The sequence below is a fragment of the Podarcis cretensis genome (assembly GCF_951804945.1).
Source record: "Podarcis cretensis genome assembly, chromosome: 11".
NCBI lineage: Eukaryota > Metazoa > Chordata > Lepidosauria > Squamata > Lacertidae > Podarcis > Podarcis cretensis.
The window spans coordinates 29,761,150-29,780,406 of NC_137180.1; positions in this window are offsets into that span (position 1 = coordinate 29,761,150).

Sequence of the window (19,257 nt, forward strand, 5' to 3'; positions counted from 1 at the left end):
TTGAGTTCCTTGAACTCACCTGCAGTAGGCAGTTCATTTTCAAGTTAACTTTCCTATCCTCCTGATGTCAGGTTTTTCTTTTCTTTTTCAACATTACTTTTTTTCTGAATAAATCTCACAGAGTTCAGTATCCTATATATAGCGAGTCTCCTATTTTAAGGAAGGGAGGACTGATAAGTATTTCAAATTGACCAACTTCATTTCACAGGTAACGATTGATCTTGGAAAGCAGGCATTGTGTGAAGTCATTTGCATGTGCTTCCCCTGTAGAATTCCTTTTGTCATGTGGGATAGCGGGATGTATACATTCTGATGTGAATAATATCTCTCTGTCTTTTTGTAGCGTTTTCAGCGTACCTCGTATTGCTGGACATGATGTTTTAAGTTCAAGACTGTAGATCCACAGAGCAATGGGCAATGTTTGCCGCAATCGTGAAGAAGAGTCTTGCAGTACCTTAAAGATCAGCAGGTATTGACTCATCCTTTTTTTTATCACTTTGCTTTTAAACACTATGGTTCACAATTATTATTGTCATTCAGGCACATAAGGATTCAAGCCTATCTTAGAGGCAGTGAAGGCCACAGACCTGGATGGCTTTTAAAGACAAAGTCACGCAGGAGAAGGCAATAAGTGGCTATGGACCCTGATGGTTATGTTCTACCTCCACCATCAGAGGCAGAGAACACTTCTCAATGCTGGTTGATGGAAACCAAAGAAGAGGAGAGTGCTGTGGAACTCCAGTTTTCCTTGAGATCAATTTGTGGCATAGGAGGTGGTTGTGGCTTAGGGGGCTATATGTATGGCGTTGATTGGGTAGTTTGAGGTGGGCCAACTGAATCCAGCTAACCACGTTCCACTCCTTTAAGCAGATAATAGGCATTGTCAAGGCTGACAGTGCTGACTAGCTGATAAGGCAGAGTCATGAATGCTGAAGGATGTAGGAGGAATCGGTTTTGCATACTTTTATTTTATTTTTATTTTTTTAATTCATGAACTGCTTCTCGAGAAACATTCCCAAATAGTTAACAACAAGAATGCACATAAGCAGTGGAACAGTAATCACCACTTAATTGCCACTTAAAAGGCTTGTTGGAAGAGAAAGGTGTGGAAAAGACAATAAAGATGGCACGTATCTGATATATAATGGGAGGGAGTTCCAAACAGCAGATGTCACCATGCTAACTTCAGGATGAGATGATATCTGCAGAAGGCCCTTTCCTGTAGAGCCCAGTGATCTGCTGGGTATATAAAAAGTGAAGCGATCTTTCAGGTATCCTAGTTGCAAGCTTTGTACACAAGCACCTTAGAATTATATATGGAATCCAGTGGTTCTGACCCAGTTAGCTTTATACTACTTCCTGTATTGAGTCCCCACTTATCTCTGAGCCACTTATGTATTATCAGGTTTTTTAAAAAACAAACCAAATTCCATGCAAATTTATATGCAAAAATTACATATATTATGCAGGCAGAGGGCCTTCTCGGTAGTGGCACCCACCCTGTGGAATGCCCTCCCATCAGATGTCAAGGAAATAAACAACTATCTGACTTTTAGAAGGGAAGTTTTTTTAAGTTTGATGTTTTATCACTTTTTTATTCTGTTGGGAGCTGCCCAGAGTGGCTGGGGAAATATATTTTGTTTAATTATTATTATTATTATTATTATTATTATTATTATTATTATTATTATTATTTATTATTATTATTATTATTATTATTATTATTATTATTATTATTTAATAAGAGCCAAGTCCTATGCAGTATTATATTTATGTAGTATAATTGTATAAGTATATGCATTTCTATACAATTATATTTGTTGGTTACCTTGGAAACCTGGAGTGTATAGGTGTATAATAATGCATACAATAATGCATATAATATGCAAATATTGTTTGTATTACAAACAGAACTGGGGTAAGGGGGACAAACACTCTCTTTTCACTGAGATTACAGAGCAAGACAGGAATTAGAAAAAATCTGTGTGAATAAGCTTGACATCAAGATCTTCAGAAAAACCCATCCCTATGCCTATGCACACTGTTCACTACTGTGCAGTGGCGTAGCGTGGGTTGTCAGCACCCGGGGCAAGGCAAGTAATTTGCACCCCCTAACCCGTTGATTTGCGCCCCCTAACCCTAACCCCCAGATGTTGCGCCTGGTGCGGCCGGCCCCCCCTGCACCCCCCACGCTACGCCACTGCTACTGTGTACACAACTTTGTATTGTGGACAGAGTGAGAAAATTGTGCCTGTGAAATAGCTATTAAACAGGCACAATCTGAAGGCGTGGAATTCTGCATTCAAGTTATTCATTGATTTTCACCTTATACAACCCTAGTGAAGTCAGAGATGTGTCAAGAATGTAGGTCAGTACTGGAAATAGCTCCCTAGAATATATCAATGAATTTTAAAAGAGATTGTGGGAGTTCAGTGTTGACCTGAAACTGAACTGAGGGGTCCAATCTGATCAAACTACCAGCTGCATCAGTTTATTGTTCCCAATTGTGAATTTATTTCTATTTCCTGCCCCCAAACCACAACCTACATGACAGAAACATGATGAAATTTCCTCTTGGCAACCACACCTTTTGACTACCGAATAAAATGAACTAAAACACAATACTCATTTCAATTACAGTAATTTGTTTTAGTCTTGAGAGCAGGATTAATAAGGCAAAGAATGCTTATAAAGGTGTGGGTAAAATCATTCACCACAGAAAAATAAGAAAGTGGAATTACTGCCATGTGTGAAACTGGGGTAAACAGAAACCCCTTTCTCTTTACAAGATGAGGCTGGATTCATGTCTCCTGACACTTGTGGTTTTCATGTAGGACCTCCAGGCTGCAGTCCTCTATCAACTTACCTAGAAGTAAGCCCACTGAATATAATGGAACTTACTTTTGCTGGAGTAAACATGCATGGGAATGTACTGTTAAAGCATTACCTCATGACTCTTAGGTAAAGGAATGGCTTCCTCAGGCCACAGTGGCCAGCCAGATCCTGAAGTTGCATATAGTCATCATTATTAGTAGCCAGTGATGATTGAAGACACAGGCTGCACATAGAATGTAGAATGTAGAAATGTGGAGGACTAACCCTAAGACTGGAAATATCAAAAACGCTAGAGAAATTGAAATGAACATATTCCCCCCTCCCTAGCCACAACACACACACACAGCATGCACCACACAACATTCTCACATGTCTACATGCATGCACACCCCCATTAGGGCTACATTCTCCTCCAAGCTGATCTTCCAGGAGGTTGCAACTAGAGAGGGCTGGGCTACCTCTTCCCCTCCCTTTCCATTGCTCTCTCCAAGATGATTACCAAGCCCTCCACAGCAATTAAGTTTGAAAAAAGTCTTCCAATGGAACCAGGAGTTGGTGCCCCCCCCCAAGCTTAAGTGTGGTATGTGTGGTGTTTTCGGTTTCAGGGCATGTCATAGTGTATGGGAAGAGGTTGGGCCACTGAAAGACATTTTGTTGTTTGAACTTCCGGCGGGAGACATGGCGAGCTGAGTCATCTTTTACTAGTGGGCTCACTAGTAGGATGATTAAAACAAGACATTTTGCTGTCCGAAGTGAAGGACAGGATGGACTCCTAGGGGCCAAGTCCTTCTGCCCCTCCGCAATAAAATATTTGAGGAATCTGACCCACCCCCCAAACTGATGGGCACTGTCATTCAAATGGTGTGTGTGCACAGCCTCTTGTGGGGCAGGGTTTACCTGCCCCCCTATTTTATTCAAGATGGCACCTTTGATGTCTGCCCTTTTTAGATACAGAAGCTGGTCTGGCAGTTGAATCTTATTTCAATGTCCTTTGCTGCCTTTGAGTATAGCAGGCTATGCTAGCTAAGGGGCACAGAATATGCTACATAGCAGTGTACTCACAGCTCTGTCCCAGAGACCTGTCTATGGCTTTCTGCCCTCCTGCACTGGCTGCCTTTGTCAGCCACCTCACTCTGCCCTTGAGTGGGGCGCCAGCTCCATGCAGGGTATATCTTTGCCACCCAGCTACTAGTACAAGCAGTGACATGTAGCTCTTTGACTTAATTAGGGGACTGTTTTGTAGCTTGTGACCTAGATACGTCCTTCCAGGCTGTTTCTGAAGAAGGCAAAGGCTGTTTATAAACAGGGCAGCCAAGTATTCCTTCAGAGGTTCACTAAGCATGAGGTAACAGGAGGATGAAGTGTCAGAAGTCAAAGGTGCGGAACCATCTTGGGCTTGCTCTTCTGAAGAGCCTGTAACTGCTGTTCAGGCTGAGGACTTGGAAACAGTCCACTGAGAGGTTTCCTGCCAGGGGATTTGTTAGCTGCAAGAGCTTGACTGAGACAGGATTGCATTACAAAAATGGTCTTTATTCCTCTGCTGCCTTGCAAACTCCTCTATATCAAATATATAACTTCTTGGCAAAACTTACAAATTGCTATTTCAAAGAAATAATGCATACATTATGTTTTGCCTCTTAGGGATGGAGGCTAAACGTGAGCATTTATTAAGCCAATTATTTATTGCAGATGACACCAGCAAATAGCAAGCTAGATAAAATGATACTCAGATAACAGAAGGATTTTAGAAGACTGAAAACTACCTGGTAACAATTGCAAATACTTGAGCTAGATGCACATTATAAGAGCAAGGCCATTAACAAAATATATTACCTACTAAGCCGTTTGCTTTTGACCTATGGCCTGGTCGGTACACACAGCAGAATGGATTGTACCACTTTTGACTGCAGATGGAAGAATTACATTTTAAAATATTTGTGGGAAGAAGAAAAGTCCCTGAAGTCTGACTGCAAAGAGCTTGTTATATGGGTAAACATGTCACCTGTAGTCTGAAGTGGTACAGTCCAGTGACACCTGCTGAAATTCCTTTTTCTATGCAATGAGAAAAGGCAGAAATGTTTGGTCCTCCTTTATATCTGGTTACTTACTGTTCTGGGAAGTAGGGTGCATGGGGAAAAGGGTATTTGATCTACAGATATGCTGGAGAAAGCTAGTAGATGGAAAGGGACATTACCCACCTCTTCTCCCCCTTCTCCTAAGGATTGGGGAAAACTTCTGAATGAGGGGGGCTGTAGCATGGGGGTGGGAGGGAAAGGAAGAAAGCCTGAAAATCATGCAGAAACATTTTCTGGGAATGGGAGCTCCATCTGGCTGCCTTTTGTTTTTGGGTCCTTGCAAATTTTATTCATGCTCTTGTACTCTGGAATCTGATGAAGGACAGCTAAGAAATATTTCAAACAAACAAAACACCCAAGTTTGACTCCTGCCAGTGGCTGTTTCTTTACATTTCTTTCTCTGGCAAGGGACACTGAACATAAAGGAAATGTAATCTTTGTGTGTGGTACAAAATTCATTCTTCCACTTAATTCATTTTTGTGTTCCCTCATGTGTTGGGGCCTGATGGTCGGAGCTCCACAGCTTTTTTGTGTTTGATCAAAGGAGAATGAAGTAGCACCACACTTGCCTCACACCACAGCAAGAAAAGAGGTTTATTTACCCACCTTCTGGCCCTTAGCATCATTCCAGAGTTGGGTACAAAGCCCTAAGGCCTTAGTTTAGGGTTGTAAATTGTGGTGGCCTTTCAGTGTGCCCAGCTCAATGTCAGAGCTCCTTGGCTTCCTTCTTCCTCTGGTGCCGCTGCATTCTTCTTTCTATGGGCACCTGGTTTATTTGGCCACCCCTGCATCCAGAAGGTTGCACCTCTTGGCAGACTGATGCCATGAGAACCAGCCTTTCCTTAGCCCTCTGCTGGATTTTGCTCACTCTTCTTCTCTCAATTATCTGACATCATCCGTCTCTCCTCTTTCCTTCTTCCCTCCCCCTGTATTGAGCCTAACTCTTTTTCTTATTTCTCAGAGTCAAGGGCTCCACCCTTCTACCTCCTTTGACCTTTTGTCCTCTCCATCTGTTTCCTGGGGCCATGCCAACCAGGCTCCTTCATCCCTTTCTCTTCTGGGGTAACTTCTCTTGGATTTCTGTGTGCCCTGTATTAAACAATCACGTGAAAAGTATCTAAGTATGTTGTGAATGGAGAAGACAGTTGGAACATGGGAGACAGGTTGAGATTTTCCAGCACTTGTGAACCTTGACAGGTCCATCATACCTCTCAAAGTAGTTGTGAGGATAAATACATGAGGCTGAAATATTCTTGAGAAAAAGACATTCATAAAAATGTTACACTGTGATGTAGAGGCAGATCATTTGAAAGGTAAGAAGAAGCTTAGCTCGGCTATGTGCACTATCAATGCTGAAAGCCTTTTTCTGTTCTTTACTGATGGAGTTTCATTTTTATTTTCAGACTGTGCTTTGCCAATTTCCTGCTCACACTGACTATCTGCAGGGAACCCAAGCAAATGGCTAGCAGGAAGGTCACTTGCATCCTTTTCTTTGTTTATGTGGAACCATTGCCTAATGTAAATACAGGTAAAACTATGAATTTATTCTCTCACTGTGATTCATTGAACAATGGCAAGCTCTTCTGATGCTGTTGTGTAAGTCACACTTTTTACAACTTACTCAGGGGAAAAAATATTATTTGTATTATTCTTCCTCCCACCAACTACAACTGAATAAACAGAACTGTCCTTTTAAGTAATAGCTGTCTTCTATCAAGCAACCCCCAGTGTTTCTACATATGGTTCTGCTAAACTGGGTATACAAAAACCTGTTGCATGCATGGACATCCATTCATCTTATTTGTTTCCCCATGAGGCAAGCATGAGACAATGTAGAAATAAGCATGGCTTTTCTTGTCATTGGTCTCTATTTTGCAAATGGTACTTTAAAAAAGAGCAATTACAAATACATGTTTATTTGGAAGTACCACTGAGGTCAATGGGGCTTTCTCCCAGGTAAGTGTGCATAGGCGTGTCTTTAACATAGTGGTGCACCAAGTATTATTTTGCCAAATTGAATTTTGTTGAATAGTGTATTAATGTTATACCCATGTTAGTTTGCACTGCCTGCAGCCAGGAGAATGAAACTGATTGATAATGTTCAAATTTTCCTTAAAAAACCCAATCAGTTTCTGTAAAGGCTGACCCAAGTGAAAATGTTGCAAGTAAAAGCTTAATGGGTATTAAATAAACCATTTAGCATTGTTAATAGGTGTAAACTAACATGACAATAATGGATTTGCTAATTTATAGTCATAATACCCAACAATGCTCAACTAGGCTCCTTTTGTTTATAACTGGAGTGGCAAAATTCCCTATTTGCTTTGAACAAGGTAATACCTAGAGTCTTATGATAATATTTTATTTTCCATATTTTCCCCAAGTTCAAGTTTGGAAAGATACACATTATTTCAGCCCCCACTATTTTATGTTAGCTTTATTTTAAAAGAAGTAAAATGGGAACAATTGGAGGCCTACCTACCAATTCACCATACGAAAAGTATGACCAAGGCTAGATTTGTTGTGATAAAATATGTCAGGTTTCAAGTGAAAACTCTAGGTGAGCTATTTATTAGGACACAATAGCTTCTTAATCTGTAAAAAAAACACATATAACTAATAGACATCAAATCATTTCCTTGGATTTAGTACCTCCAAATCTGTAGAAACCTCTAAGGACATATCATAATAATGGGAGTCATATTTTTTGCTTTAATAACTAAAAAGTGTGCTTTGAAGTAATGTGGTCTCACTGTAATCTACCATCAAGCACCTAAACTAACAGAAAAGGTAGAACCATCACAATGGAGATTGTGGAGACGGAAGTGTGTAATCAGATAAATGAAAATAAAGTTTGGAAAAGGATTGCAGAGGAGTAACAAGAGATATTACTGGTGTGTTTCTTAGTTCATTGTTGTTTTTCTTTCAGTAAAAGTTCTATCAGCTGGGGAGACTTGTTCCCTTCTTTGAAGCTAGCTCTTGTTTCTCTGAAGTCAGATTCCTTATTCCCAGGGCTCCACTCTGCAATGCCAGCACAAACATACATCAGCAGCTGCACAGCACTTTCCAGAGTTAGCAAGAAGCTATCAAGCAATTACTTATTCCACTTTAGATCCATGACCGTGATTTTACACCACAGGTCTGAGAAAATCAAAGACAATGAGTAAAGTCAACAGTCGCAGAAAGCAAGGTCATGTGGACAAAGAAATGGACTACACCTGACTGTATTTAATTTGAACGATAATATTTGATAAGATGCCACACTATAACCCCAGTGATAATGTTGTGTTGAATAGTTTGGGTAAGGCATTCTCTTAATTTTTCAACCTTGGCTACTATTGTGGTCTCCAGTTTTGGGGGGGAAGCATCTATAGTGGTGTGGCGGCCTTTGTATGTGCCTACCACATAGATGAGTGATGTAATATGAAAGTAACATGTGCTTACATTGGTATGTACATGCATGCACCCAGGTTTTGTAATCCGTCCATCTAAAAAGTGAATTGGTGGGCTTTGGGAAGGGGAAATGCATGCATAGGAATGTGCATACAGTACTGCAATAAATATGTTATATTGTGCATGTAGTGATGATGTCAAGCAAGTGCACAGATCTTAGCCACCTTCAAAGAGGAGCCAGAGAGGAGATATGATAGCCATCTTCAAATATCTAAAGGGCTGTCATATGGAGGATGGAACAAACTTGTTTTCACCTGTTCCAGAGGCTAGGACCCAAACCAATGAATTCTAGTTACAAGAAGGGAGATTCCGACTAAACATCAGGAAGAACTTTCTAACAATAACAGTTGTTTGGCAGTGGAACAGACTCCCATGGGAGGTGGTGAACTCTCCTTCCTTGGAGGTTTTTAAGCAGAGGATGGATGGCCATCTGTCATGGATGCTTTAGCTGAGATTCCTGCATTGCAGGGGTTTGGACTAGATGGCCCTTGGGGTTACTTCAACTCTGCAAGTCTATGATTCTATGAACATTACAGTGGTACCACAGGTTACATACGCTTCAGGTTACAGATTCCGCTAACCCAGAAATAGTACCATGAGAACAGAAATCGTGCAGCGGTGGTGCAGCGGCAGCAGGAGGCCCCATTAGCTAAAGTGGTGCTTCAGGTTAAGAACAGTTTCAGGTTAAGAACAAACCTCCGGAACGAATTAAGTACTTAACCCAAGGTACCACTGTATTATTACATCGGAAATTGTGTGAGCTACCCTTAGGTTTCGACAGCAGCACACTCCTCTTATATCAAATGCACATATTACGGATTTCTGCTCATGTTGGAAAAACATTGTAGAGTACTAGGGCATTTTCACACATGTCATAAAGAGCACTTTTGAGTCCCTTTCACGTTGCTTATTTGTACCATGTGTGAATGTTGTTAATGTGTGAAAGAAAGCAGAAAATAGCCATTTTAAAATCAAATGTACATTCTGGTCACTGTAAGTTTTACATTTGCATTACAGATCAATTGAAACAAAAATCAATTTAAACCTCATGTGTGAAAACATCCTTAAACAGCAATATGGCATTGTAAATACAAGCGGAATATTCGACAGCGACACATGAACTCAAGAGAAGAGAAAAGGAGCTTTATTAGCTATTCAGTTCTTAATTGTATATGACCCTTGTGACACGGAGAAGTGTGTCAGCTGTCATTTTCTGGCTGTGCCACTATGTGGATTTTAGCAGGGAAATGTGACCCCAAGAGTGTCCATAACAGGTTTGAAAGATGTTAATGATGGTTACTGTATGTGGACCATTAAGCTGGTAATGGTAATATACCAAAAACGGCACAAGGTGGTGTCCAGCATTCTCTGCTCACTAGCACAAAGGCTCTTACAGTACTGGGTAGGTGAGTTTTAATGTTGCTGAACAGAGGACCAGGTAACAATTGTGCTAGCCGATTTTTGGGGGCAACAGATTGCCCAATTTTGTTTCACAATAAGGTGCAACCTTAAGTTCAGTTCAGTTCATAAGAGATTTGGAACAAAACTTGGTCTGGTTCTTTGACATTCTGCTTCCAGCAACTAGTATCTTCCAGCTTCATTCCCCAGTCACTCTCTTAAGATGACACTTCTAGTTTTTTCAGTTTCTCAACATCTGGTGATTTTAAAAAATATATATAATAAAAAGTCTTGATGAAAACCCATCAGCATTTTGGTGCACATTTCTCCTAATTTACAGGTGGGACTTTTCCCCAATTTTGCCTAATAGACACATTTTTGCAAGCATTTTTTAAAACCAATATATTGAATTTTCGTCTGTTATTCTTACTAAACTATATATTTTTGTGTGTGTGCACATCTTCCCCTAATATTTGCATCTTTTTTTTTTACACATCCTTTGGGTAGGAGAAATGAATTGCAAAATTCGAATACAGTTCGTGTATGTGCGGAAGGCCAAATTAGGCAGGTTTGCCTTAAAATATGAATCGAACAAAATTTCTCTCCATCCTTAATATGAATGCAATACGGATTACTTCCCCGAGCTATTTTGATGTCTGAAATCAGACCCAAATTGTTCTCCCTCACTGTTGAGGACCACCACTTTTCAAAGGACTTGACCCATTCAGACACCATTCTCTGCTTTCCTCTATTCTTTCCTCAGCTCCACCCTGCCTGGACAGGATCACCTGAAGTGTATTGCCTCCTCTGCTTCATGGCAAAGCCAGCTCTGGCAAAAAATGAATCTTCAAAAGAGTAAGAACATCTTTTGCATAATGTACCCCTGTCCACTGGTCTATGAATTCATTTTGGACGGAGATTTAATTGCCACCCCAAACAATGACATTTAGATGGCAACCTAAAAATGTTTTTATTTCTCTAGGCTTTTGGTGGTTTGCCACATCTTGCAAAAGAAATGGCCTACGGTCAACTGTATCGTTGTTGATTCATTGATGACTCCTAATTACTGTCTTAAATACATTTCTTTTGTTTTAAACATTGTTCTTAGACTCCCTGAACTCCAGTGGGAAGAGCAGGGTGATAAGTACAGTAAATAAATAAGTATATAATGAACAAACTTTAAAAATTCCACAGTAACTGGAGATCCTTGTAGAGCCTGAAGACACATGTGGCAAAGACCATGGAAAGAGCAAAGGTTTCCCCCCTTTGGAGGACCTTTGGAGGAACGTTTTATCCCCAGCTTCCTTCCAAACCTGCACACTTGCTAAGTAAAAGGTTGTCAGCTAGCTGAAAATAAAGAACACCTTCCCCTTTATTGTGGGCAGGCAATGTTTTAATTGCATTTGCATTGATGAAAGTGCTGAGAGGATTCCCTGTCACACACAAACTTAAAGAGAATGATGCTTCATTCCCAGCAATTTGTGGCTTCAGTGTTCCTGTTATCCTCATAGCACACTCTTGTGTACTAAAGCATAGCCGGTCTTGAAACATTTGTGTCATTTTACACCATTAAACCTTCAAAACACACTCATTCGGAGTTGCATAGCGACACTCCTCATCAAAGAAAAGACTTTTTCAACCCAGTGAATTGTAACTATTCTACTGAATATATTTACGTGGAAAAAATAAAATAAAAGCCTATATGAATTTTTAAATGTCCACTTATTCAGTTATTGCCATATATCAAGGGCAGGCTCCTACATTTCAGAAAGCACAATGTACAGTGTATCCCCCCCCCCCTAGAGATTTATTCTCCGAAAATCAGCCTCATTTATTGCAAATTCTCTCACATGCCTGGCTGGAAAAGCATATCTGCAGTGTGATGCATCTATATGTCTTTCTATACAGTCATTAGGCTGAAAAACATTTTAGAAGGTATGTGAAAATCCTGCATAAATGGTATCTATTTTCTGCCTATCAGATGCTTCTCAGTAAAATTACACTGTAATTCAAAACTCAAATTTATATTAGACATCAAAACTCAACCTGTGAAGCCTTTGCTTCTACTTGTGAGCAATTACTTATACCATTATAGCAGGCTTCCTCAACCTCGGCCCTCCAGATGCTTTGAGACTACAATCCCCATCATCCCTGACAACTGGTCCTGCTAGCTAGGGATCATGGGAGTTGTAGGCCAAAAACTTCTGGAGGGTCGAGGTTGAGGAAGCCTGCACTATACCAACTCCATCAAAGCGAGCTGATGGTTCACCATATTTTTTGCCTTTTGCTAAGAGCTGCCGTGTATGACCAGTGAATAACCAAGCTGCATGATGATGTCACACTGAAGCTCTTTCTTTCATTAACAGCTAGAGCCTCCACATCACAAAAGGCCAAAAATGTAGAGCTGATATTCACACATCCTTGAGTGATGTCTCAGCTGATATCTCAGCCTATAGAAGCTTGTAGCTCCATTAAGTATTGTGTTTGAGGTTCCCTTTACCTTTGAGGTGATAAAGCTTTATCTGTGGTAATTGATCTGTGATGTATCCAGATTTGTATACACTAATTATGTGGGGCATTATACAACATCACTTGTTTATTGAGCTTTTATTCTGATTTGTTTGCCAGGAGGTTATACAACCGCCTTAAGCAGTTGTTACTACCCCACATTTTCTGGTGCCTATTGCCCATCACTTTCTTTACAGCAAAAAATCCATTGGTGAGCTGTGCAAGAGTTCCAAACCCATTTTCACTGTGCACTTACCATTTGCTGGTTTGCCGCTGAATCCCATCTGCAAAATAACAACAGTCTGGAAACAGCCTGGATCTTATTTTTTACACATAGTTTGGAAAACTTCAGAAGGTTCTAGAAAATTAAGAAACAGGAGCTTGGAACTTTAATAAAAAAATAAAGCTGGTAAGAACACATGGTAAAAGCAGTCAGTCTGATACAGCCATTGATACCTAAAAGGAGTTTTCCTTTCTTTTCCCAGGCAACGAAGAGAGCAACTTCAATGGTGTTTCATGTTCATCATAACAACCACAATAATTAAAAATTGATGCTGCAACACACATTGGAATGTGGAAAACAAACAGGGGCCAGAATCAGCTGACCTAAGGTATGAAATATTCAATTAAAAAAACCAAACAAAGGGGGTGGGGAGGGGAAGGGGAAGCACAGTGCCTGGTGTGTAAAGAAAGGCTGCCGGAGGCCAAGATCTTGGGATAGCAAAGCCAATAAGATATTAAAACCACCCCATATTACTTTGTTTTCTATCTGCTGAACAAATAAATATTGAAAATACGTTTATCTGTTCTGTTTTAGCAGTGAAAACAGTTTCCAGAATGTATATATTAAGAGAGGATGTATAGTTATTTCACAGAACTCAAGGGCAGGCAAATGTGACTGGTGTGGGGGGAGGGAGGAGGAGAGATGGGGGACAGATACTTGAGCAGAAACAGGCTTTAGTAACAGGGGGTCTTGCCTGGGCCATGGCATACCATGTCCCACATGCTGATTACTTGAACAGACCCACTGCCAAGAAAAATTTTCCTTGGACTGGAGCGTTTTTTAGGATGTGCTTGCCTCGCCTTGCCAACACAGCAGTTTCTTCCTCACACAAACAGTTCTGCTTTTGCTAGTTGGGATATAAACAGAAAGGATGCCGGGTTAATTATTTGTATAAAGGCAAATATCGCTGGAATCTGGAAATTGTATAAGGACTGAGATGGCTCTTCTCTGGTGCATCTGTGCGAGCGATCATGGTTGCATCAGTGATGTCCAAAGCCTATAAGCCACAAAACATTCCCATCTGCCATCTGCCAACAATGAGATTAAAACCAGAACAAGCCAAGAACTGGAGAGCCAAGCCTTGCACACGTGTGAGCAAGCCGAAAAGGAAATCCCAACCGTTGCACCATTTTGAGATCACCAGAAAGTCAGAAAGCCTTTCTTCCAAATAGCTTTAAAGCACCAGACCCTTCACGAATAGCCTTGCACCATCAAACTGTATATAGAATTTCAAGATGTTTAGCTGAAATGACTTTAATTTAAAGAAAGGTGTACTGCCTAAGGTGACCATGATCTCAACCTGCATGCCTGTTTTGTTTGCTTATTTATTTTATACACCACAAATCAAGAAAAACCAATCAGAGTGGTGTATGTAATAAAACCAGTGTGTCATCATGAAATTGGATTTTTATGTATTTATTTATTTCTGCTTCTTACCTCCCTGCACAACAGGGTCCTAGTGTGGGTTGCAACGCTAACATATTACAATCTTAAAATAAAAAAATATAAAAAAGAGTTATAGCCATAAAAGAAGTCTAAAAACAATTAAAAACAATTCCATATATAAAATAATACAAACATTTAAAAACAATTTCACTTACAAAGGCAGTTAAAAATAGTTCCAGTTTAAAACTCTTTCTGATTTAAAGCCATGAAAATCAGAGAAACGTAAGAACTGGGTCATAATAATAAATCATCACACTTCCTCTGTTTATATAGCAGCAGTAATGTATTGTCTAGTCAGAAAGAGGAAAGTGGCATGCATGTACTCCTAGTCTAAGGGTGTGCTGGCTCTCCAGGGACCTGTTCTCCAGAGGTTTGGATGAGGGGCTTTGGGACTGGGAAGCAGCCTAAAAAACATGCCAATTGTACCTTTTTTTAAAAAAAGTGCTTATTTGATTTGATTTTTACAGCTTTTTAAAAAATATGAATTTTCTGTAAGCCACCTTGAGCATTACATAATGGAAAGGCAGGACAGAATGTCTGTATTCTTGTCTGCACTCTCCCACTTTAATCTTGTAGAAGGGTTATGATAATCGGTAGCCATAGAAAGAGGAGCAAAATGGTGCAGATGAATTATTGCCAATGCACAAATCGTTCCTTTAAGGCAGCCTTTCCCAACCCTGGGACCCCAGGTAATGCTGGACTACGTCTCCCATCAGCCTCAGCCAGTGTGGGCCGATTTGTCAAGGATGATGGGAATTGAAGTCTAATGAACTGGGAAATAAAAACAAACATAAGTCATTGCTAAACAAATCTGAGGGGGAAATCCTCCGGGTATAGGGCAGTATATAAATTCAATAAATAATAATAATTGTCCAATGAGTACTGGACAAACTCAGTAGCTACACAATGTAGAGCAATGGTTGGAAGATGAAAAATGAAATTGTGAGGTGGTGGAGGGAAAACAAGTATTGCTTGGAGGTAGGATTCCCATATTCAAAAAGTGAAAATTCAGGCAAGTTGTTGAACTTTTATTTTTAAATATTTTTTTGGGTGGTGGCGGCTTTTTTTTTTTTTGCAAAGCCTCCAAAGAAAATGAAGTTTTTAACCTATTTTTAAATGAAAATCGCCAAAAAAACAACACTTCCAATATGGGCTGCCAAAGACCCCGGGTTTCCCCGGACATTTCAGATGCTTTTAGGAACGAGGATGCACTGCAATATTTTGTTGCAGTTCTCACTTGCCCTGTTCTTACTATAAAAATCCTGGTAATCTAGTGACTTAATAAAAACACATTTACTGTAGTACAGTTAGGAAAAAAATCCATGTCCAATGAAGCTTATTTCAAAAGGCAAAACAAATACCTGTAAATAAATCAGTTGGTAATGCTGATATTAACAATGCACATGTTATTGAACTTTAATCATCCTGGTTTGGATCCTATAGCTGCTTTTGGAATATATCTCATTTTAATAAGAAGAAATATGTACAAATCCTTTGCCTGTGCAAAGGCCCCTCTTGCCTCTCCCCACAGTGTGAAACAATTAAACCGGAAGTCTTTAATTAACTACAATTTCCCATTTTATTTGAACCAAGGTTACCAGGTTCAAAGCAAGCCAGGCTTTTAAACCATGGTTTGAAGTAGATTTAAGATCTTGGTTTGTTAGGGTTGCCATATTTCAAAAAGTAAAAACCAGGAAACCCCGAAAGCTTTTTAAAGGAAAAACCGAAACTTGTTGAGACAAAGCGTTACCTTTCAGAACTTTCCCCAGGACACAAATTCCGCCTTTGACATTCCAGTAATATGGCAGCCCTAGGTTTGTTCTTATTAAGACATGATTGTTTGAACCAGGCCTGTATATGACACCTTTAGATTTATGCATTTACCTTCAGAAATGTGCTTGCTATAATCTTCAAGTTGTCTGCTTACATGGTCCTGAGGCTGCGATCCAGATTTGTTAGCTTGAATCAACAACTTCATTTGGAAGTGGCTTATATAAGCAGGGGATACATGAATGATTTCGCCCCTGTTCCTACTTGCTTCTGTTCTGGAGTTTGCTTCCTGCGAATTGTGAGTAAGAATGTAGTGCAGAAGTTATTCTTAGGGAAAACATTGGATCTGCTGGAAATAAAGAGGGGTTATCAGTAATACCCTGGAAGCTCTCCCCTGTATACATCCAAAGGACTGAGCTATAAGCATAGCACACCATCTTGATGCATTGGTCCACTTCCGATGTAATGCTGAACCATGGCTTAGGGCTACATGAGCAAGCCTCAGCCATGTGCTTCCTCCCACTCTGCTCCAGGGCCAGTCCTGTCACAGGGCAAAATGAAAAAATGGTCTCAAGCAATGGGCCGACGTAGTAGTAAATTTGTGGTCTCTCTGCTGGACCACTCCTCAAGCTCTTGTTGCTGCCCATATGATGCTACTGCAGGGCTTTCTTCCTCCACCCTGCCTCATTCTTAGAGGGAGGGCCAAAAATTCTAGTCACTGTGGCAAAGTAGTGGTGGTACAGGCAGTCTCCTGGCCACCTTGCCCAGGAGGTCTCACGCTGATGGAGGACCCGTATGGCATTTTTTCGGGCTGTGTACACATTTCCTCTGGCTCCAGTGCACTCATACCGCTGATGCCTGAAGCAATGTACACCTGATGTTAGAAGACACCCCCCCTCCCAAAGGTACATTTTCCAGAACTGTTTACAAATTCGCAGGGAACTTTGGGAACTGTAAGGGGACTAGAGGTCTTCCAACAACTCTCAGAACCTTTAACAAACTACAGCTTCCTGGATACTTTGGGCAAAGCCTTGACTGTTTTAAGCGGTATCACAGTGCTTCAAATTTATGGTATGAATGTGGCCATGGATTCTCTTCATGTCTTTTAGGATGAGAACTTATACTAAAGTTCTTATTTTAAAAAAGGGAGAGAGTGGCAGAACATGTGTTTTCCATGCAGAAGGCCTCAAGTTCAATCCTTGGCATTGCCAGCTATGTTTGGGGCAGATGGGGGGGGGCGGAAACATATTTTTCCCTTCCCTTCCCTTGGCCTGGCCCTCACATCCTCTCCAGCAGTGATGTAGGGCGGTAGTGGAGGAATTGGTTGGCACAATTCACCTCCGCCCCCAAATGCCCAATCTAGAAATGTGGTTGCCCATCTCCATAAGGACAACTGGCTACATGGCTGGTTAGGAAGAATCCCTCGGGTTAAGTACTTAATTCGTTCCGGAGGTCCGTTCTTAACCTGAAACTGTTCTTAACCTGAAGCACCACTTTAGCTAATGGGGCATCCTGCTGCTGCTGCGCTGCCGGAGCACAATTTCTGTTCTCATCCTGAAGCAAAGTTCTTAACCTGAAGCACTATTTCTGGGTTAGCAGAGTCTGTAACCCGAAGCATATGTAACCTGAAGCGTATGTAACCTGAGGTACCACTGTACTGAGCTAGATAGATTAGTAGTTTGACTCAATATAAGGCAGTTTTCCATGTTCAATTAAACTGTACGCTGTTTAGAAGGGAATAGCGACTCCAAAATTTACATAATTAATTATGTTCATTGTAAACAATTGAAACAGACAGAAACCAAAGTTAGACCATATATTTTATGTAAGGAAATCATTTGAATTTTAATAGTCTACCATATATTGCAGCTGCTTAAATGTATCAGTGCTGGTATTGAAGAAAGGGCAAAGGAATATTATCAATCAGCACAGCTGTTAGCATTAAAGTATTGAGAATATATATTTGATTTAATATTGTGGTTGATAAACAGCACTTCCTTATCATCGCATATAGTAAAGGGGCAGCTTCCAGCACATTGGGCTGAATCCAGACATGTGGGGTGGTATTCAACAAAGTTTTACTCACCGGTTGAAAGTAATAGACCTAACTTAGTCATGCTCATTAATTTCAATGGGTATACTCTGAGTAAAATTTACCACCTATAGACATCAGGATGTTGCCTTCTTCTCCTTCACTCTGCAGCCATCAAAATCTGTTCTGGAGAGTTGGGTGACCCACTAGAGCAGATTTTTGGGGTACACAGGGGCTATAAGAGAGAGGGAAAGTGAAATCCTGCTGCATGAGTGGTGTTCCACTTGCTCAATATTGAATTCTCCCTTTACCTACCAAGCAATCATATTTTTCATTTTTATATAAATCAAAAAGTATTTATTGAGAGCATCTCCTTTCAAGCTGATAAAAAGAATATAATGGGGGAAAGTCAGTTTTCTTGGGCACATGTCTCATATGAATTTATTTTATACTTGGGTCAAATCTTGAAAATGGGCCAGCCTTCTGATTAGTAGTAGGAGCAATGTCAGAAGGTTTTCCTAGAATAACTTTTGTAACCAAAGTTTGCAGCATAATAAGAATACCTCCTTACCTTAACTGTCAAGAAACGTGGTTTTACCTTCAATCATCCTTGCACTTTGGGTCTTCAAAAATGAGAGCAAAATCCAGCTTTCTCCTTGTGGAAGGGGATTCATATATGGTTGGTGCTCTTTTGGAGTAATAAGACTTTGCAACCAAACAGTGGAAGATATATGTCAGATGGCTCTCCAATAACATTAAGGCTGCTGATATATGGGATATTGAAGGCAGATTAAGTTGTTAATGTATATTAGTATATTCTTAATTTCCTTTTAATTGAAAAAGACATATTGACTTTAATTAGAACCATTTCACAGGAACTGTCAATTAGCACATGTCAAACTAGTTAATTCAGAACAGAATTCTTTTAATTAGGGTCTGCTTTCCTTTAACTGTGGGGCCAATGAAATCAGCCTTTCCCTATCAAGATTTTAAATGTCTCTAAGACATACAATACAAGTGTAGTCTCTTATCTATTATTAGAAGCCCATATGGACAACATTAAAATGATGATGCTGGCATTGTTCATAAAGCATAAATTGAAGCTTCCATTATAACTGGGCTTCCCCCCTCCTTTTTTTTTCCTTTCTGGAGCAGGGGAGAAAGAATAAAATAAAGTCAGAAGGCTTTAAACAAAGACTATTCCAAATATAAGGCTCTATCTTACTATGGAAATGCATGACTGTGTGAGATAGAAGATGTTCACGTTCATATTTATACTGACTATGTCTGCTCATATAAATGAGTTCAAACAGCCTAAGGCATGTGAAATTGTCCAAGCAGCGAAGCAGTAAATTGAACCCCAATCAAGTAGAGAAACACACCCAGCACCTTCTTTTGGGAAGATGCACACATATCCACAATAACTGCATTATATTCATTTATTTCCAAGATATATA